Consider the following 23541-nt stretch of genomic DNA (forward strand, 5'->3'; position numbering starts at 1 on the left):
TCAACAAATCTATAACTGGGGTTAGGTAGAAAAATGGGATTAGTATAGTGTGGATTGTCCAGATAATATGTTTTTTTTTAAAAAGGAGGGCATGTATAAAATATAAAAAACAGAGTACACAATGATGCTAAAATACTGTTATTCATTTATAGATACGGAGTCAAATGTCTTTTTTGTCCTGATGAAGGTGTCAAGATTGATTAGCACCGAAACGCCGCGTCGACCTTTTTTTTAACATAACTTTGACTGTATATTTGTTTATTTTACTACGTTGCCACCACAGATGGTATTTTAAATTGTTTTGTATTATATTTTAGAATGTGACCCAGATAGGAGGTTTAAAATAAATTTTGTATATTTTTACATTCCTTGCAGCAGTGCCATTTACTCTTGTGTACTTTAGTAATTTGTTTACATTCAGCTCTGTAGTTTGCCTTGTTTAATCCCTTGTTTAACTGACAAATAGTTAAAAAACCTAAACAACAAAACCCCCTTTAGCTCTCTCTCAGCGATCCTAGTCTGCCACAAACTATAACAGGGACCTTCAACTTTGTATGGGTAAATATTTATAGCCACGGTAAAAATACCACCAGCTACAAAGTGATTTTAGTTTCATGGGCAGGAGTAAGACAAACACTCCTGCACCATTGCTTGAGTGTTTAGTGAGCTGGTTAACAAAAGCTGGTATTAGGTTTCCTATTTCAAGAATTAATTTTTGGAGATAAATTCCTTCAATAATGGGGAATATTTTTTTCTGCAATGAGGATTGTTGGACATGGCCTCCATAGAGGAAATTACCCCCAAAAATGTTTCTTTTTCCTTCTAGTCTTTGCTGGCTTTCACCGGGTTGGGCACCTATGGCATGGGGGTTAGGTTCCCGGCCCGCCATCACAGGTTGATGAGTGTATATCTGCAATCTAACCTGTTCTAACCTCTGGGTCAGGTCTGCCTGCACAGGCCTGTATATGGATGCTTGCAGCCATGGTGCTAGCGGCAAGGGACCTGGTGGTCTGTCGTTGACCGGGAGTGCGCAACCATACCAATGAGGGACTCCACCCATGTCTGGCTGGGACGAATAGGGTGGTGTGTGCAAAGTGGCACCAAAGGTGCTCAGGCTTGGGTAAGCCATGTGCCCGGCCTGTCTAGCTGCGTAAAACTTCACACACCTTGTTTTCTGTTTTGGTAAATAGCGCTGATTCCATGTTTTAAAACATGGGCTGATCTGTCATTGCAGACCAGTGGGTGCACACTGGTATCTGTCGTAGGTGACCTCATGAGCAGCTTGCCAGTTCAGGCTGCTGTGAGTGCACACATGCACCTATAGTGCATGTGATTTCATGTGCCTTCTGCCAACACAGGTTTGTGGGTGCGCACAAACACATGTTTTGGTTAAGCCCATGTCCAGTCTGCTGTGCAGACTGGGGTAGGTGCACTGGCAGCACTGGTTCTGGGAACTATGTGTCCCTCCTGCTATCACTGGTCAGGGTGCTCAATAGCGCATATTCACCCATGTAGTGAGTAATACCTATGCTTGTTTTGACTACCTATGAGACCTGCTCTGCCCGTAAGTTAATATGGGGAAATGGATGACAATACTTCACACTGCAATAGCGGATTGCAGTGGAGCAGCCTCATGATGTTTGATATAAATGGATTTACAGTACCAAATGCTTTCCATTGGTAAAGGGGGTTTTGGCATTACTCGCTTAGGAATGCCACTAATAGAATATGTCACTGCAGGTCAGATCACTGCTGCGCGCCGGCCAGAATGGTGCTTCACTCCCCACCGGGACTCTGACTTAAATTCAGACACGGTATCACAACACCATTAATGTTATACCAATTAATCCTGGCGGCTCACCCCCATAGCTCTTTAATTAGAGGGACACCCCTTCTGCCAATTAATACGGTAACAAGAGTACCACCGAGCTCTACATGCTGGCATTGAGCCTCGTCATTTTACCGCCGATGCCCTGGAATTTGACACTTTTAACTCTGATTACACAAGTGGTTCTTGAACAATTGCAGACCTAGATTGCTCACGCTCTACCTCCGGCTGGAAGTACGCCCTCCTATGAGGATTCACGAACCAATAGAGCGTCACACGTAAGCGGCATCCCCTGCACCAGTAAGGAGACCAAGACCTCGACCTCCCCAGGGATAGTGCCTTCAATAGAGATTTCAGACTGCTCACTTATTGTCCTGAAGATGATCTTAAGTCCCTAGAAGATCAAAACGCCGTCGACCCCTACAACAGAAACTTCTTCAATTGTAAATACTCATGTGGAGTTCCAATTTTTGTTGTCAATGTGAAGTTATGTTTTTGGTTCACCTCACTTTGTCACATCACGCACCTTTCACTTTTGTGAGCACCTGAGTACTCTGATGACCAAAAGTCAAGCTTGTGTAAAATAAATTGTCTAGTTTACACTACATATGCTCCCTTACTTTTTTGCTCCCTTGGTGATTAATTGTCTAGTTTAAATTGAAACCTTGTGTCCCCCCTTAGGGATCATAGTTTCTGCACCGGACCCATTGGGGCCAACATTGAACCACTGTCTTCCCAAAAATAATAAAAACAACTAATAGAATATGGACATCCCTATGCTCCAAGAGTCTCGGGGACTGTGGTGTCTGTCTCCAGTGGCTACCAGGGGTTGGGGAGAGCCCATCTGTGCTTTCCCCAATCGACAGCCAAAAAACATGGCCATCCCACAGGAAATTGCAAAAAACACAGTTGATGGACAGAATGTAGAACAATGTCATACATTCAACCGAGTACAATGATCTGGGCCTAAATCCATAGTTTTTTTGCACTCCACACCACCCTGGGTTAGACACTGGTTATATCTATGCAAATCAGCTCTGACCCTGTGCCTCATGGAAACAGTCCAGACCGAACTACCAAGCCAAGTCTTTCACAGACCGGAATCAAGCATCCAAGGACCGGTTTCTGGCTATCAGCCTTCATCAGCCTGAATAGCTTGACTCCAGTGGTGTGGAGAGCCTGGGACTCACGTCTGAGCATACCCAGCACACTCGGGGTGAAAATTGCAAAAAACACAGTTGATGGACAGAATGTAGAACAATGTCATACATTCAACCCAGTACAATGATCTGGGCCTAAATCCATCGTTTTTTTGCACTCCACACCACCCTGGGTTAGACACTGGCTATATGCAAATCAGCTCTGACCCTGTGCCTCATGGGAATAGGCCAGTCCGAACTACCAAGCCATGTCTTTCCCAGACCGGAATCAAGCATCCGAGGACCGGTTTCTGGCTATCAGCCTTCATCAGCCTGGATAGCTTGACTCCAGTGGTGTGGAGAGCCTGGGACTCACGTCTGAGCATACCCAGCCCACTTGGGGTGAAAATTGCAAAAAACACAGTTGATGGACAGAATGTAGAACAATGTCATACATTCAACCCAGTACAATGATCTGGGCCTAAATCCATCGTTTTTTTGCACTCCACACCACCCTGGGTTAGACACTGGCTATATGCAAATCAGCTCTGACCCTGTGCCTCATGGGAACAGTCCAGTCCGAACTACCAAGCCATGTCTTTCCCAGACCGGAATCAAGCATCCAAGGACCGGTTTCTGGCTATCAGCCTTCATCAGCCTGGATAGCTTGACTCCAGTGGTGTGGAGAGCCTGGGACTCACGTCTGAGCATACCCAGCCCACTCGGGGTGAAAATTGCAAAAAACACAGTTGATGGACAGAATGTAGAACAATGTCATACATTCAACGCAGTATAATGATCTGGGCTTAATCCTCGTTTTTTTGCACTCCACACCACCCTGGGCTAGACACTGGCAATATGCAAATCAGCTCTGACCCTGTGCCTCATGGGAACAGTCCAGTCCGAACTACCAAGCCATGTCTTTCCCAGACCGGAATCAAGCTTCCAAGGACCGGTTTCTGGCTATCAGCCTTCATCAGCCTGGATAGCTTGACTCCAGTGGTGTGGAGAGCCTGGGACTCACGTCTGAGCATACCCAGCACACTCGGGGTGAAAATTGCAAAAAACACAGTTGATGGACAGAATGTAGAACAATGTCATACATTCAACCCAGTACAATGATTTGGGCCTAAATACATCGTTTTTTTGCATTCCACACCAGCCTGGGTTAGACACTGGCTATATGCAAATCAGCTCTGACCCTGTGCCTCATGGGAACAGTCCAGTCTGGACTACTAAGCCATGTCTTTCCCAGACCGGAATCTAGCATCCAAGGACCGGTTTCTGGCTATCAGCCTTAATCAGCCTGCATAGCTGGACTCCAGTGGTGTGGAGAGCCTGGGACTCACATCTGAGCATACCCAGCCCACTCGGGGTGAAAATTGCAAAAAACACAGTTGATGGACAGAATGTAGAACAATGTCATACATTCAACGCAGTATAATGATCTGGGCTTAATCCTTGTTTTTTTGCACTCCACACCACCCTGGGCTAGACACTGGCAATATGCAAATCAGCTCTGACCCTGTGCCTCATGGGAACAGTCCAGTCCGAACTACCAAGCCATGTCTTTCCCAGACCGGAATCAAGCTTCCAAGGATCAGTTTCTGGCTATCAGCCTTCATCAGCCTGGATAGCTTGACTCCAGTAGTGTGGAGAGCATGGGACTCACGTCTGAGCAAACCCAGCCCACTCGGGGTGAAAATTGCAAAAAACACAGTTGATAGACAGAATGTAGAACAATGTCATACATTCAACCCAGTACAATGATCTGGGCCTAAATCCATCATTTGTTTGCACTCCACACCACCCTGGGTTAGACACTGGCAATATGCAAATCAGCTCTGACCCTGTGCCTCATGGGAACAGTCCAGTCCGAACTACCAAGCCATGTCTTTCCCAGACCGGAATCAAGCTTCCAAGGATCAGTTTCTGGCTATCAGCCTTCATCAGCCTGGATAGCTTGACTCCAGTGGTGTGGAGAGCCTGGGACTCACGTCTGAGCATACCCAGCCCACTCGGGGTGAAAATTGCAAAAAACACAGTTGATGGACAGAATGTAGAACAATGTCATACATTCAACCCAGTACAATGATCTGGGCCTAAATCCATCGTTTTTTTGCACTCCACACCACCCTGGGTTAGACACTGGCTATATGCAAATCAGCTCTGACCCTGTGCCTCATGGGAACAGTCCAGTCCGAACTACCAAGCCATGTCTTTCCCAGACCGGAATCAAGCATCCAAGGACCGGTTTCTGGCTATCAGCCTTCATCAGCCTGGATAGCTTGACTCCAGTGGTGTGGAGAGCCTGGGACTCACGTCTGAGCATACCCAGCCCACTCAGGGTGAAAATTGCAAAAAACACAGTTGATGGACAGAATGTAGAACAATGTCATACATTCAACGCAGTATAATGATCTGGGCTTAATCCTCGTTTTTTTGCACTCCACACCACCCTGGGCTAGACACTGGCAATATGCAAATCAGCTCTGACCCTGTGCCTCATGGGAACAGTCCAGTCCGAACTACCAAGCCATGTCTTTCCCAGACCGGAATCAAGCTTCCAAGGATCAGTTTCTGGCTATCAGCCTTCATCAGCCTGGATAGCTTGACTCCAGTAGTGTGGAGAGCATGGGACTCACGTCTGAGCAAACCCAGCCCACTCGGGGTGAAAATTGCAAAAAACACAGTTGATAGACAGAATGTAGAACAATGTCATACATTCAACCCAGTACAATGATCTGGGCCTAAATCCATCATTTGTTTGCACTCCACACCACCCTGGGTTAGACACTGGCTATATGCAAATCAGCTCTGACCCTGTGCCTCATGGGAACAGTCCAGTCTGGACTACTAAGCCATGTCTTTCCCAGACCGGAATCTAGCATCCAAGGACCGGTTTCTGGCTATCAGCCTTCATCAGCCTGCATAGCTGGACTCCAGTGGTGTGGAGAGCCTGGGACTCACGTCTGAGCATACCCAGCCCACTCGGGGTGAAAATTGCAAAAAACACAGTTGATGGACAGAATGTAGAACAATGTCATACATTCAACCCAGTACAATGATCTGGGCCTAAATCCATCGTGTTTTTGCACTCCACACCACCCTGGGTTAGACACTGGCTATATGCAAATCAGCTCTGACCCTGTGCCTCATGGGAACAGTCCAGTCCGAACTACCAAGCCATGTCTTTTCCAGACCGGAATCAAGCATCCAAGGACCGGTTTCTGGCTATCAGCCTTCATCAGCCTGGATAGCTTGACTCCAGTGGTGTGGAGAGCCTGGGACTTACGTCTGAGCATACCCAGCCCACTCGGGGTGAAAATTGCAAAAAACACAGTTGATGGACAGAATGTAGAACAATGTCATACATTCAACCCAATACAATGATCTGGGCCTAAATCCATCATTTTTTTGCACTCCACACCACCCTGGGTTAGACACTGGCTATATGCAAATCAGCTCTGACCCTGTGCCTCATGGGAACAGTCCAGTCCGAACTACCAAGCCATGTTTTTCCCAGACCGGAATCAAGCATCCAAGGACCGGTTTCTGGCTATCAGCCTTCATCAGCTTGGATAGCTTGACTCCAGTGGTGTGGAGAGCCTGGGACTCACGTCTGAGCATACCTAGCCCACTCGGGGTGAAAATTGCAAAAACACAGTTGATGGACAGAATGTAGAACAATGTCATACATTCAACCCAGTACAATGATCTGTGCCTAAATCCTTCTTTTTTTGCACTCCACACCACCCTGGGTTAGACACTGGCTATATGCAAATCAGCTCTGACCCTGTGCCTCATGGGAACAGTCCAGTCCGAACTACCAAGCCATGTCTTTCCCAGACCGGAATCAAGCATCCAAGGACCGGTTTCTGGCTATCAGCCTTCATCAGCCTGGATAGCTTGACTCCATTGGTGTGGAGAGCCTGGGACTCACGTCTGAGCATACCCAGCCCACTCGGGGTGAAAATTGCAAAAAACACAGTTGATGGACAGAATGTAGAACAATGTCATACATTCAACCCAGTACAATGATCTGGGCCTAAATCCATCGTTTTTTTGCACTCCACACCACCCTGGGTTAGACACTGGCTATATGCAAATCAGCTCTGACCCTGTGCCTCATGGGAACAGTCCAGTCCGAACTACCAAGCCATGTCTTTCCCAGACCGGAATCAAGCATCCAAGGATCAGTTTCTGGCTATCAGCCTTCATCAGCCTGGATAGCTTGACTCCAGTAGTGTGGAGAGCATGGGACTCACGTCTGAGCAAACCCAGCCCACTCGGGGTGAAAATTGCAAAAAACACAGTTGATAGACAGAATGTAGAACAATGTCATATATTCAACCCAGTACAATGATCTGGGCCTAAATCCATCATTTGTTTGCACTCCACACCACCCTGGGTTAGACACTGGCTATATGCAAATCAGCTCTGACCCTGTGCCTCATGGGAACAGTCCAGTCCGAACTACCAAGCCATGTCTTTCCCAGACCGGAATCAAGCATCCAAGGACCGGTTTCTGGCTTCACTCCCCACCGGGACTCTGACTTAAATTCAGACACGGTATCACAACACCATTAATGTTATACCAATTAATCCTGGCGGCTCACCCCCATAGCTCTTTAATTAGAGGGACACCCCTTCTGCCAATTAATACGGTAACAAGAGTACCACCGAGCTCTACATGCTGGCATTGAGCCTTGTCATTTTACCGCAGATGCCCTGGAATTTGACACTTTTAACTCTGATTACACAAGTGGTTCTTGAACAATTGCAGACCTAGATTGCTCACGCTCTACCTCCGGCTGGAAGTACGCCCTCCTATGAGGATTCACGAACCAATAGAGCGTCACACGTAAGCGGCATCCCCTGCACCAGTAAGGAGACCAAGACCTCGACCTCCCCAGAGATAGTGCCTTCAATAGAGATTTCAGACTGCTCACTTATTGTCCTGAAGATGATCTTAAGTCCCTAGAAGATCAAAACGCCGTCGACCCCTACAACAGAAACTTCTTCAATTGTAAATACTCATGTGGAGTTCCAATTTTTGTTGTCAATGTGAAGTTATGTTTTTGGTTCACCTCACTTTGTCACATCACGCACCTTTCACTTTTGAGAGCACCTGAGTACTCTGATGACCAAAAGTCAAGCTTGTGTAAAATAAATTGTCTAGTTTACACTACATATGCTCCCTTACTTTTGTGCTCCCTTGGTGATTAATTGTCTAGTTTAAATTGAAACCTTGTGTCCCCCCTTAGGGATCATAGTTTCTGCACCGGACCCATTGGGGCCAACATTGAACCACTGTCTTCCCAAAAATAATAAAAACAACTAATAGAATATGGACATCCCTATGCTCCAAGAGTCTCGGGGACTGTGGTGTCTGTCTCCAGTGGCTACCAGGGGTTGGGGAGAGCCCATCTCTGCTTTCCCCAATCGACAGCCAAAAAACATGGCCATCCCACAGGAAATTGCAAAAAACACAGTTGATGGACAGAATGTAGAACAATGTCATACATTCAACCCAGTACAATGATCTGGGCCTAAATCCATAGTTTTTTTGCACTCCACACCACCCTGGGTTAGACACTGGTTATATCTATGCAAATCAGCTCTGACCCTGTGCCTCATGGGAACAGTCCAGACCGAACTACCAAGCCAAGTCTTTCACAGACCGAATCAAGCATCCAAGGACCGGTTTCTGGCTATCAGCCTTCATCAGCCTGAATAGCTTGACTCCAGTGGTGTGGAGAGCCTGGGACTCACGTCTGAGCATACCCAGCACACTCGGGGTGAAAATTGCAAAAAACACAGTTGATGGACAGAATGTAGAACAATGTCATACATTCAACCCAGTACAATGATCTGGGCCTAAATCCATCGTTTTTTTGCACTCCACACCACCCTGGGTTAGACACTGGCTATATGCAAATCAGCTCTGACCCTGTGCCTCATGGGAATAGGCCAGTCCGAACTACCAAGCCATGTCTTTCCCAGACCGGAATCAAGCATCCGAGGACCGGTTTCTGGCTATCAGCCTTCATCAGCCTGGATAGCTTGACTCCAGTGGTGTGGAGAGCCTGGGACTCACGTCTGAGCATACCCAGCCCACTCGGGGTGAAAATTGCAAAAAACACAGTTGATGGACAGAATGTAGAACAATGTCATACATTCAACCCAGTACAATGATCTGGGCCTAAATCCATCGTTTTTTTGCACTCCACACCACCCTGGGTTAGACACTGGCTATATGCAAATCAGCTCTGACCCTGTGCCTCATGGGAACAGTCCAGTCCGAACTACCAAGCCATGTCTTTCCCAGACCGGAATCAAGCATCCAAGGACCGGTTTCTGGCTATCAGCCTTCATCAGCCTGGATAGCTTGACTCCAGTAGTGTGGAGAGCATGGGACTCACGTCTGAGCAAACCCAGCCCATTCGGGGTGAAAATTGCAAAAAACACAGTTGATAGACAGAATGTAGAACAATGTCATACATTCAACCCAGTACAATGATCTGGGCCTAAATCCATCATTTGTTTGCACTCCACACCACCCTGGGTTAGACACTGGCAATATGCAAATCAGCTCTGACCCTGTGCCTCATGGGAACAGTCCAGTCCGAACTACCAAGCCATGTCTTTCCCAGACCGGAATCAAGCTTCCAAGGATCAGTTTCTGGCTATCAGCCTTCATCAGCCTGGATAGCTTGACTCCAGTGGTGTGGAGAGCCTGGGACTCACGTCTGAGCATACCCAGCCCACTCGGGGTGAAAATTGCAAAAAACACAGTTGATGGACAGAATGTAGAACAATGTCATACATTCAACCCAGTACAATGATCTGGGCCTAAATCCATCGTTTTTTTGCACTCCACACCACCCTGGGTTAGACACTGGCTATATGCAAATCAGCTCTGACCCTGTGCCTCATGGGAACAGTCCAGTCCGAACTACCAAGCCATGTCTTTCCCAGACCGGAATCAAGCATCCAAGGACCGGTTTCTGGCTATCAGCCTTCATCAGCCTGGATAGCTTGACTCCAGTAGTGTGGAGAGCATGGGACTCACGTCTGAGCAAACCCAGCCCACTCGGGGTGAAAATTGCAAAAAACACAGTTGATGGACAGAATGTAGAACAATGTCATACATTCAACGCAGTATAATGATCTGGGCTTAATCCTCGTTTTTTTGCACTCCACACCACCCTGGGCTAGACACTGGCAATATGCAAATCAGCTCTGACCCTGTGCCTCATGGGAACAGTCCAGTCCGAACTACCAAGCCATGTCTTTCCCAGACCGGAATCAAGCTTCCAAGGATCAGTTTCTGGCTATCAGCCTTCATCAGCCTGGATAGCTTGACTCCAGTAGTGTGGAGAGCATGGGACTCACGTCTGAGCAAACCCAGCCCACTCGGGGTGAAAATTGCAAAAAACACAGTTGATAGACAGAATGTAGAACAATGTCATACATTCAACCCAGTACAATGATCTGGGCCTAAATCCATCATTTGTTTGCACTCCACACCACCCTGGGTTAGACACTGGCTATATGCAAATCAGCTCTGACCCTGTGCCTCATGGGAACAGTCCAGTCCGAACTACCAAGCCATGTCTTTCCCAGACCGGAATCAAGCATCCAAGGACCGGTTTCTGGCTTCACTCCCCACCGGGACTCTGACTTAAATTCAGACACGGTATCACAACACCATTAATGTTATACCAATTAATCCTGGCGGCTCACCCCCATAGCTCTTTAATTAGAGGGACACCCCTTCTGCCAATTAATACGGTAACAAGAGTACCACCGAGCTCTACATGCTGGCATTGAGCCTTGTCATTTTACCGCAGATGCCCTGGAATTTGGCACTTTTAACTCTGATTACACAAGTGGTTCTTGAACAATTGCAGACCTAGATTGCTCACGCTCTACCTCCGGCTGGAAGTACGCCCTCCTATGAGGATTCACGAACCAATAGAGCGTCACACGTAAGCGGCATCCCCTGCACCAGTAAGGAGACCAAGACCTCGACCTCCCCAGGGATAGTGCCTTCAATAGAGATTTCAGACTGCTCACTTATTGTCCTGAAGATGATCTTAAGTCCCTAGAAGATCAAAACGCCGTCGACCCCTACAACAGAAACTTCTTCAATTGTAAATACTCATGTGGAGTTCCAATTTTTGTTGTCAATGTGAAGTTATGTTTTTGGTTCACCTCACTTTGTCACATCACGCACCTTTCACTTTTGTGAGCACCTGAGTACTCTGATGACCAAAAGTCAAGCTTGTGTAAAATAAATTGTCTAGTTTACACTACATATGCTCCCTTACTTTTGTGCTCCCTTGGTGATTAATTGTCTAGTTTAAATTGAAACCTTGTGTCCCCCCTTAGGGATCATAGTTTCTGCACCGGACCCATTGGGGCCAACATTGAACCACTGTCTTCCCAAAAATAATAAAAACAACTAATAGAATATGGACATCCCTATGCTCCAAGAGTCTCGGGACTGTGGTGTCTGTCTCCAGTGGCTACCAGGGGTTGGGGAGAGCCCATCTGTGCTTTCCCCAATCAACAGCCAAAAAACATGGCCATCCCACAGGAAATTGCAAAAAACACAGTTGATGGACAGAATGTAGAACAATGTCATACATTCAACCCAGTACAATGATCTGCGCCTAAATCCATCGTTTTTTTGCACTCCACACCACCCTGGGTTAGACACTGGCTATATGCAAATCAGCTCTGACCCTGTGCCTCATGGGAACAGTCCAGTCCGAACTACCAAGCCATGTCTTTCCCAGACCGGAATCAAGCATCCAAGGACCGGTTTCTGGCTATCAGCCTTCATCAGCCTGGATAGCTTGACTCCATTGGTGTGGAGAGCCTGGGACTCACGTCTGAGCATACCCAGCCCACTCGGGGTGAAAATTGCAAAAAACACAGTTGATGGACAGAATGTAGAACAATGTCATACATTCAACCCAGTACAATGATCTGGGCCTAAATCCATCGTTTTTTTGCACTCCACACCACCCTGGGTTAGACACTGGTTATATGCAAATCAGCTCTGACCCTGTGCCTCATGGGAACAGTCCAGTCCGAACTACCAAGCCATGTCTTTCCCAGACCGGAATCAAGCATCCAAGGACCGGTTTCTGGCTATCAGCATTCATCAGCCTGGATAGCTTGACTCCAGTGGTGTGGAGAGCCTGGGACTCACGTCTGAGCATACCCAGCCCACTCGGGGTGAAAATTGCAAAAAACACAGTTGATGGACAGAATGTAGAACAATGTCATACATTCAACCCAGTACAATGATCTGGGCCTAAATCCATCGTTTTTTTGCACTCCACACCACCCTGGGTTAGACACTGGCTATATGCAAATCAGCTCTGACCCTGTGCCTCATGGGAATAGGCCAGTCCGAACTACCAAGCCATGTCTTTCCCAGACCGGAATCAAGCATCCGAGGACCGGTTTCTGGCTATCAGCCTTCATCAGCCTGGATAGCTTGACTCCAGTGGTGTGGAGAGCCTGGGACTCACGTCTGAGCATACCCAGCCCACTCGGGGTGAAAATTGCAAAAAACACAGTTGATAGACAGAATGTAGAACAATGTCATACATTCAACCCAGTACAATGATCTGGGCCTAAATCCATCGTTTTTTTGCACTCCACACCACCCTGGGTTAGACACTGGCTATATGCAAATCAGCTCTGACCCTGTGCCTCATGGGAACAGTCCAGTCCGAACTACCAAGCCATGTCTTTCCCAGACCGGAATCAAGCATCCAAGGACCGGTTTCTGGCTATCAGCCTTCATCAGCCTGAATAGCTTGACTCCAGTGGTGTGGAGAGCCTGGGACTCACGTCTGAGCATACCCAGCACACTCGGGGTGAAAATTGCAAAAAACACAGTTGATGGACAGAATGTAGAACAATGTCATACATTCAACCCAGTACAATGATCTGGGCCTAAATCCATCGTTTTTTTGCACTCCACACCACCCTGGGTTAGACACTGGCTATATGCAAATCAGCTCTGACCCTGTGCCTCATGGGAATAGGCCAGTCCGAACTACCAAGCCATGTCTTTCCCAGACCGGAATCAAGCATCCGAGGACCGGTTTCTGGCTATCAGCCTTCATCAGCCTGGATAGCTTGACTCCAGTGGTGTGGAGAGCCTGGGACTCACGTCTGAGCATACCCAGCCCACTCGGGGTGAAAATTGCAAAAAACACAGTTGATGGACAGAATGTAGAACAATGTCATACATTCAACCCAGTACAATGATCTGGGCCTAAATCCATCGTTTTTTTGCACTCCACACCACCCTGGGTTAGACACTGGCTATATGCAAATCAGCTCTGACCCTGTGCCTCATGGGAACAGTCCAGTCCGAACTACCAAGCCATGTCTTTCCCAGACCGGAATCAAGCATCCAAGGACCGGTTTCTGGCTATCAGCCTTCATCAGCCTGGATAGCTTGACTCCAGTGGTGTGGAGAGCCTGGGACTCACGTCTGAGCATACCCAGCCCACTCGGGGTGGAAATTGCAAAAAACACAGTTGATGGACAGAATGTAGAACAATGTCATACATTCAACGCAGTATAATGATCTGGGCTTAATCCTCGTTTTTTTGCACTCCACACCACCCTGGGCTAGACACTGGCAATATGCAAATCAGCTCTGACCCTGTGCCTCATGGGAACAGTCCAGTCCGAACTACCAAGCCATGTCTTTCCCAGACCGGAATCAAGCTTCCAAGGACCGGTTTCTGGCTATCAGCCTTCATCAGCCTGGATAGCTTGACTCCAGTGGTGTGGAGAGCCTGGGACTCACGTCTGAGCATACCCAGCACACTCGGGGTGAAAATTGCAAAAAACACAGTTGATGGACAGAATGTAGAACAATGTCATACATTCAACCCAGTACAATGATTTGGGCCTAAATACATCGTTTTTTTGCATTCCACACCAGCCTGGGTTAGACACTGGCTATATGCAAATCAGCTCTGACCCTGTGCCTCATGGGAACAGTCCAGTCTGAACTACCAAGCCATGTCTTTCCCTGACCGGAATCAAGCATCCAAGGACCGGTTTCTGGCTATCAGCCTTCATCAGCCTGCATAGCTGGACTCCAGTGGTGTGGAGAGCCTGGGACTCACGTCTGAGCATACCCAGCCCACTCGGGGTGAAAATTGCAAAAAACACAGTTGATGGACAGAATGTAGAACAATGTCATACATTCAACCCAGTACAATGATCTGGGCCTAAATCCATCGTTTTTTTGCACTCCACACCACCCTGGGTTAGACACTGGCTATATGCAAATCAGCTCTGACCCTGTGCCTCATGGGAACAGTCCAGTCCGAACTACCAAGCCATGTCTTTTCCAGACCGGAATCAAGCATCCAAGGACCGGTTTCTGGCTATCAGCCTTCATCAGCCTGGATAGCTTGACTCCAGTGGTGTGGAGAGCCTGGGACTCACGTCTGAGCATACCCAGCCCACTCGGGGTGAAAATTGCAAAAAACACAGTTGATGGACAGAATGTAGAACAATGTCATACATTCAACCCAATACAATGATCTGGGCCTAAATCCATCATTTTTTTGCACTCCACACCACCCTGGGTTAGACACTGGCTATATGCAAATCAGCTCTGACCCTGTGCCTCATGGGAACAGTCCAGTCCGAACTACCAAGCCATGTTTTTCCCAGACCGGAATCAAGCATCCAAGGACCGGTTTCTGGCTATCAGCCTTCATCAGCCTGGATAGCTTGACTCCAGTGGTGTGGAGAGCCTGGGACTCACGTCTGAGCATACCCAGCCCACTCGGGGTGAAAATTGCAAAAACACAGTTGATGGACAGAATGTAGAACAATGTCATACATTCAACCCAGTACAATGATCTGTGCCTAAATCCTTCTTTTTTTGCACTCCACACCACCCTGGGTTAGACACTGGCTATATGCAAATCAGCTCTGACCCTGTGCCTCATGGGAACAGTCCAGTCCGAACTACCAAGCCATGTCTTTCCCAGACCGGAATCAAGCATCCAAGGACCGGTTTCTGGCTATCAGCCTTCATCAGCCTGGATAGCTTGACTCCATTGGTGTGGAGAGCCTGGGACTCACGTCTGAGCATACCCAGCCCACTCGGGGTGAAAATTGCAAAAAACACAGTTGATGGACAGAATGTAGAACAATGTCATACATTCAACCCAGTACAATGATCTGGGCCTAAATCCATCGTTTTTTTGCACTCCACACCACCCTGGGTTAGACACTGGTTATATGCAAATCAGCTCTGACCCTGTGCCTCATGGGAACAGTCCAGTCCGAACTACCAAGCCATGTCTTTCCCAGACCGGAATCAAGCATCCAAGGACCGGTTTCTGGCTATGAGCCTTCATCAGCCTGGATAGCTTGACTCCAGTGGTGTGGAGAGCCTGGGACTCACGTCTGAGCATACCCAGCCCACTCGGGGTGAAAATTGCAAAAAACACAGTTGATGGACAGAATGTAGAACAATGTCATACATTCAACCCAGTACAATGATCTGGGCCTAAATCCATCGTTTTTTTGCACTCCACACCACCCTGGGTTAGACACTGGCTATATGCAAATCAGCTCTGACCCTGTGCCTCATGGGAATAGGCCAGTCCGAACTACCAAGCCATGTCTTTCCCAGACCGGAATCAAGCATCCGAGGACCGGTTTCTGGCTATCAGCCTTCATCAGCCTGGATAGCTTGACTCCAGTGGTGTGGAGAGCCTGGGACTCACGTCTGAGCATACCCAACCCACTCGGGGTGAAAATTGCAAAAAACACAGTTGATAGACAGAATGTAGAACAATGTCATACATTCAACCCAGTACAATGATCTGGGCCTAAATCCATCGTTTTTTTGCACTCCACACCACCCTGGGTTAGACACTGGCTATATGCAAATCAGCTCTGACCCTGTGCCTCATGGGAACAGTCCAGTCCGAACTACCAAGCCATGTCTTTCCCAGACCGGAATCAAGCATCCAAGGACCGGTTTCTGGCTATCAGCCTTCATCAGCCTGGATAGCTTGACTCCAGTGGTGTGGAGAGCCTGGGACTCACGTCTGAGCATACCCAGCACACTCGGGGTGAAAATTGCAAAAAACACAGTTGATGGACAGAAGGTAGAACAATGTCATACATTCAACCCAGTACAATGATCTGGGCCTAAATCCATCGTTTTTTTGCATTCCACACCAGCCTGGGTTAGACACTGGCTATATGCAAATCAGCTCTGACCCTGTGCCTCATGGGAACAGTCCAGTCCGAACTACCAAGCAATGTCTTTCCCAGACCGGAATCAAGCATCCAAGGACCGGTTTCTGGCTATCAGCCTTCATCAGCCTGCATAGCTGGACTCCAGTGGTGTGGAGAGCCTGGGACTCACGTCTGAGCATACCCAGCCCACTCGGGGTGAAAATTGCAAAAAACACAGTTGATGGACAGAATGTAGAACAATGTCATACATTCAACCCAGTACAATGATCTGGGCCTAAATCCATCGTTTTTTTGCACTCCACACCACCCTGGGTTAGACACTGGCTATATGCAAATCAGCTCTGACCCTGTGCCTCATGGGAACAGTCCAGTCCGAACTACCAAGCCATGTCTTTCCCAGACCGGAATCAAGCATCCAAGGACCGGTTTCTGGCTATCAGCCTTCATCAGCCTGGATAGCCTTCATCAGCCTGGATAGCTTGACTCCAGTGGTGTGGAGAGCCTGGGACTCACGTCTGAGCATACCCAGCCCACTCGGGGTGAAAATTGCAAAAAACACAGTTGATGGACAGAATGTAGAACAATGTCATACATTCAACCCAATACAATGATCTGGGCCTAAATCCATCATTTTTTTGCACTCCACACCACCCTGGGTTAGACACAGGCTATATGCAAATCAGCTCTGACCCTGTGCCTCATGGGAACAGTCCAGTCCGAACTACCAAGCCATGTTTTTCCCAGACCGGAATCAAGCATCCAAGGACCGGTTTCTGGCTATCAGCCTTCATCAGCCTGGATAGCTTGACTCCAGTGGTGTGGAGAGCCTGGGACTCACGTCTGAGCATACCCAGCCCACTCGGGGTGAAAATTGCAAAAACACAGTTGATGGACAGAATGTAGAACAATGTCATACATTCAACCCAGTACAATGATCTGGGCCTAAATCCATTTTTTTTGCACTCCACACCACCCTGGGTTAGACACTGGCTATATGTAAATCAGCTCTGACCCTGTGCCTCATGGGAACAGTCCAGTCCGAACTACCAAGCCATGTCTTTCCCAGACCGGAATCAAGCATCCAAGGACCGGTTTCTGGCTATCAGCCTTCATCAGCCTGGATAGCTTTACTCCAGTGGTGTGGAGAGCCTGGGACTCACGTCTGAGCATACCCAGCCCACTCGGGGTGAAAATTGCAAAAAACACAGTTGATGGACAGAATGTAGAACAATGTCATACATTCAACCCAGTACAATGATCTGGGCCTAAATCCATCGTTTTTTTGCACTCCACACCACCCTGGGTTAGACACTGGCTATATGCAAATCAGCTCTGACCCTGTGCCTCATGGGAACAGTCCAGTCCGAACTACCAAGCCATGTCTTTCCCAGACCGGAATCAAGCATCCAAGGACCGGTTTCTGGCTATCAGCCTTCATCAGCCTGGATAGCTTGACTCCAGTGGTGTGGAGAGCCTGGGACTCACGTCTGAGCATACCCAGCCCACTCGGGGTGAAAATTGCAAAAAACACAGTTGATGGATAGAATGTAGAACAATGTCATACATTCAACCCAGTCCAATGATCTGGGCCTAAATCCTTCGTTTTTTTGCACTCCACACCACCCTGGGTTAGACACTGGCTATATGCAAATCAGCTCTGACCCTGTGCCTCATGGGAACAGTCCAGTCCGAACTACCAAGCCATGTCTTTCCCAGACCGGAATCAAGCATCCAAGGATCAGTTTCTGGCTATCAGCCTTCATCAGCCTGGATAGCTTGACTCCAGTAGTGTGGAGAGCATGGGACTCACGTCTGAGCAAACCCAGCCCACTCGGGGTGAAAATTGCAAAAAACACAGTTGATGGATAGAATGTAGAACAATGTTAAACAATCAACCCAGTACAATGATCTGGGCCTAAATCCATCATTTGTTTGCACTCCACACCACCCTGGGTTAGACACTGGCTATATGCAAATCAGCTCTGACCCTGTGCCTCATGGGAACAGTCCAGTCCGAACTACCAAGCCATGTCTTTCCCAGACCGGAATCAAGCATCCAAGGACCGGTTTCTGGCTATCAGCCTTCATCAGCCTGGATATCTTGACTCCAGTGGTGTGGAGAGCCTGGGACTCACGTCTGAGCATACCCAGCCTACTCGGGGTAAAAATTGCAAAAAACACAGTTGATGGACAGAATGTAGAACAATGTCATACATTCAACCCAGTACAATGATCTGGGCCTAAATCCATCGTTTTTCACAGGAAAGGCAGACCTTTGCCTTTTGAGGGCCGAATGGGATAGATTGAAGATAGAGGTTGTCACACTTAGCCTCTAAGGGTTGGATCATGGCCCTACTAACGACTAAGATCTGCATTTCAAGGCTCCATGGCAGACAGGCATAGAATTTAGGGGAGACATCAATGATTCAAAGAAAACACCTAAACCACCCCGACTTCAAAGACACACAACAGTATATCTACGGGTGCCATCCCCCAGCAAAGGGTGAGATACACTTGAGGACGTGTTGGACTGAGATACCGGGCTGCGTGGTGCACATTTACAGAGTACTCTGTTGTGCAAATGGGGACTGTGACACTCATAAGCGTCTAGTGGTGGTGAGTGGATTCATCGGTTGCGGGGGCCCGCGTTGCTCGTTTTATCAATTGTGCCACTTTTCTCTCAAGTGACAAGCTGACTGCATGCTCATTGCATGTGGTGTCTGATTCACAGAGTTCGACCCTCAGAGGTGGGGATGTACCCGGAGTAGTGCCTTATTCTATATCATGTGGCTATGCTGAACTTGTGCCTGTTTATTTGTGACCGTTCTGGTCTGGTGCAATCTGTATGATCATGCACAGGACATTGTACCTCATTTCCAGAGAGGTACAGAATTGCAACTCATTGTGTTTGAAATCTGAAGGCCTTGTGCATTTCATTCCTACATGCACAGGACACTGTGTGTGTGACCGGATTTGCCTGGTGCAACCCAACTCGATGTGCACCGGTCATTGTACCTCCTTGCTGTGGAGGGCCGGAATTTGCAATCATTGTGTTTGAAATCTGAAGTGCATGGTGCAATTCATTCCTATGTGCACCAGTCGCTGTGCCCGAATCACTTGGACATGACCCTGATCATCGTGTACCTACCAGGGTACCTCATCCTACCAAGAGGCTCCCCTGTGTTACTCCTCATTCATAGGTTGTTCCCTTTTTGACCCTCATTGCGGCAGACCAACTGCCCTCTCCACACCTGGCCCCTCCCGAAGACATCATGGCACCAGGTATTAGTGAGTGAAATTGACTGTATTTAAGAAATGCATCCACGACAGTTCAGAAGCGGGTCAAGAGACTGTCAAACTTCCTTGTGTTTTGAGACCTGGGGGTGAACTTCTTGAGTGGCTGTTAACCTCTCCCTTGTTTAGATCCACCTCCTAATTAAAACTGTTGCATATTCCCACCTGCTTCCAGGTGACCCATACTAAGTATGAATTCAGCTGTGTGTGGCCCATTTTCCTGGAGGTGGGTCTGGTTATCTTACATCCGGAGGTGTAGGGCAATACGGGTGAACTTGAGGGTTGAGGGAGGCTTGGGCCAAGGGTCTGCAGAGGGTTAACCATATACCAGATGGGTACCAGAGGCACTGTATTAGGGTGCTGAGTGTGTATGTGTATGTGTATGTAATAGTGTGCTGTACTGACTGGCTGATATCTGTTGCGCATACAAATAGCAGTGGGGAGGTAATCTCCAGTGCCTGGAGGTTTGAGAGGATCCTAAGTTGGAGTATAACCTCCCATGTCAAGACATTGAACCACAAAAAATACTCCAATAGATCAACATGTGGTCAGAGAAAAGAATACCTAACTGCGAGGAGGGAAATATCTTGTGTGAGGATATGTGCCTAACTTCACCAAGAGGTGAGAAAGGAAGCAATTCCTTCTTGAATAGTTACCTTCAGACACCCTAGTGGTTTCATGCTTCATCATCGGGTCACCCCGACGCCTACATGTTGGGGTGGGCTCAACCACAGTATTGGGAGCTCTTGTGAAAATGAAGACCAGGAGGATTAAAGATAAAAACCCTCAGACCGGTCCTCGGTTTCCCTTTATTCTTGGGTCTGTCAGGGTTGTTAAAATAATGTGTATGTACATATTCTTAATATGGTGCACCATATAAGAGAGCTCTCTCTTAATTGGGGGGGGAGGGGTGAGTTAGTAATTAACCTTAGTGTGCATACTAGCGAAATCATAACCATACAAGTCAGCCTAGTACTGCTAGTAATATTCCCGATTGCGTTTTATGCCCAAAGGCATATGATGGTCATATGATAATGATTGAATATAGCAAATACAAGATGATGGACAGAGGGCTGAAACTTTTCAGACACTCACCCCCAATCACAGATCTGGGTTGAATCCATCATCATTCTTTGGCTCACTTCGCCACCTCAGTTCAGACCCAGCTATATGCAAATCAGTCTTGACCCCATGCCTCATGCATTGGAACAGTCCAGCCTGAACTGCCAAGCCAGGTCTTCCCTGAACCGGAAACAAGCATCCTGGGACATGATTGATTGAATATAAAAATGTGTACATAAATCCTTTGTGAAATCTCTTTTGTGATGCTCAGCTCATTTATTAGGAGTGGCTGCTGTGCTTTTGCTTTTCACAATGCCCCTTTAGGGAGCCTGACTGCTCAGTGCCAAGCTACCCAAGGGTGAGAATAGGTTATACAGTCAGTGTAATCACTTGCCCTTGACGGAAGTGGTAGTTCTGCCTGACTGGGGCCATCCCTTCAGCCAACCAGACACTGCTGGTTTCAACAGGGATTGAGGCCAATATAATTACAACCAGCAGAAATTCATTTACTGACGACAATAATTATATCAATTTCGGTAACAAAGTACCGGAGGTTACATTTCCTTCTCCTTTGGCTAGTATTTACCGCCATGGGGAGTAAATACCAGTGGCTGACAGTAGGATTTCGACCACTCTTTGGAAGTCAACTTTGAATGCAAGCATTAGCAAAGCAAATAAGTAGATATTATTTAATTGATAATTATTTCTCATTGATTGGCATGCTTTTGTGTGATGTTCGGGGGTTCAGTGTGTAGACGAATGTGAGAATGTTTAAACTCTAGAATGGATGCCTGAGTACAAGGATGGTTGAGAACAAACAACTGGTGGGAAGTGAACAAAGAAGTGCAAAGGGCAGATGAAAGAAGGGTGAATCTACTCGAGAGGGCAAGTGGAAGACGGCTGAATCTACACAAGCGAGCAGGTGGAAGGAGGGTGAGTCAGCATGGTGGGTAGAGGAGCACAGATGACGGGGGTAGGAGGGAGAAGCACCACAGACCTCGATTTTGGGATTAAAGGAAAGGGGATTTACAGAGTCTACTTTGTGTAAAAGGGGTTATGAGGACAGAAGATGACAGATGGCACCCTGGCATAGGTCAATACCTCCCACTGTAGAAGAAGCGAGGTGTACAAATGAAGGCTTGGCTCCCAGAAGCCTGCAAGAAGGATGTTTGATGGATGCTGCTGGTTGTGCTGCCCCCTCTGCTGTGAAGAGCCAGTGCATAATGATTGGCCAGCCCTCCTCTCCTGACTCTGCTGACAGGGCCTCTCACCCGAGCTTATGTATATGCTGTTTACTGTTTTCAGGACTGTATCGCTCCCATTCCATGTCTCCTTGCTTTGAATTGAACCTCTTCTTTTCCAGAGATGACATGAGAAGACTTCAAATGCACAGGAAAGGCAGCATCAGTGGTGCGCAGTGCAGAAAGTGTAGCAATGCTGTGCAGGGGAGCTGTCCAAGGTCTGCCTCAGCATGGCATTCACCAGCAGTTAATGTGTCTTCTCACTTGATGTCCTTCGTGTGGACATAAATGTAAATTCATCCAGACCTGCACACTGTTAAATATAGGACACAATATATTTGAAGTACTGCAGTACTGGTCCTGAATGCAATGGCAACCTTGATACAGTACTTCAATTCCAAACCCACTGCCACATTCAGGGTCAGTGCATCTTCAAGGTCACAAGGTCTCCTGTGCCATCGCTGCTGGAAACATGCTCACTTCAGCATATGGCTGAGTGAAGGGCTATCGTTAACGCGTAGGATGGAGTCCAACTGAGTGCTCTGCTGTCTCATCAGCTGCATCCTAGAAGAGAGCTACTTTGGTAACCACTATTGAGAAATTAGAATCTGAAAAATGCCTTAAATCCTAACTGATTGTCCACACTCCCAATGCCTGAAGGTTGCTCTTCCAAAGCTAGCAATGGGAAAAGGAAGGTTGACCAAAACCTTAATGTATTTACTTGAGATCCGATACTGTCTCGAGCCAGACCAAAAAGGGACAAACATTTCTAAGAGTGCCTCACCGACAAACTGGCCAGATTCTTGCTTGAAAGTAATACATTATTGAGGTTTTGAAAACTAAACATATTCAGTTTTGCTCTCTAGTTTTTAGTAGCTATATTGATTAGTGTAGGGTGAAACTCTGCAAGTCCAAGGTTTTCTGGAGCATAAATAGCGGTAATGTCTGCAAGGGTTGGCTGAGTGTACATTTTGACAATGGCGTCTATGAACAAATATGCTAACATCTCATAGTAAGGGTAAGGTATGGACCTTCCTCCTCGGAGTACCCTAGGCACCATCAACATGTGGTGATCCAGTACTTTGCAGTAGGTCTGGAGGAGCACACCGGAAAAAACACACTGGGCAACACTAGAACACATTGGGCAGCTCTGCATAATGGAGAAGGGGGGTTGAACATGTAATTGTACACTTTGTGCTTTTTGCATCGCACATATTTACACAAGTCAAGTCAAGTCAAGTCATAAAATTTGTATAGCGCACTACATACCCAGAGGGTGTCAAGGCGCTTAGGAGGAGGAGGAGGATTATTTGTCAAATATCCACGTTTTAAGCTGTTTTCTGAACGCTAGGTGGGTCTGGGTGAGGCGGAGGTAAGCGGGGAGTGAGTTCCATGTTTTAGCAGCCAGGTAAGAAAAGGATCTGCCTCCCATGGTGGTCTTGTTGATGCGAGGTACAGTGGCGAGGGCTTGGTCGGAAGAGCGTAGTTGGCGGGAGGGGGTGTAGAAGGACAGTCGAGAGTTGAGGCAGTCTGGTCCGATGTCGTAAAGTGATTTGTGTGCGTGGGTGAGCAGTCGGAAAGTGATCCTCTTATTGACGGGTAGCCAGTGGAGGTCTTTAAGGTGACCAGAGATGTGTTCGTTGCGTGGGATGTCTAGTATGAGCCTGGCTGAGGCGTTTTGGATTCGTTGGAGTTTCTT

Source organism: Lissotriton helveticus, chromosome 1_1 (genome assembly GCF_964261635.1).
Source record: "Lissotriton helveticus chromosome 1_1, aLisHel1.1, whole genome shotgun sequence".
Taxonomy (NCBI): Eukaryota; Metazoa; Chordata; class Amphibia; order Caudata; family Salamandridae; genus Lissotriton; species Lissotriton helveticus.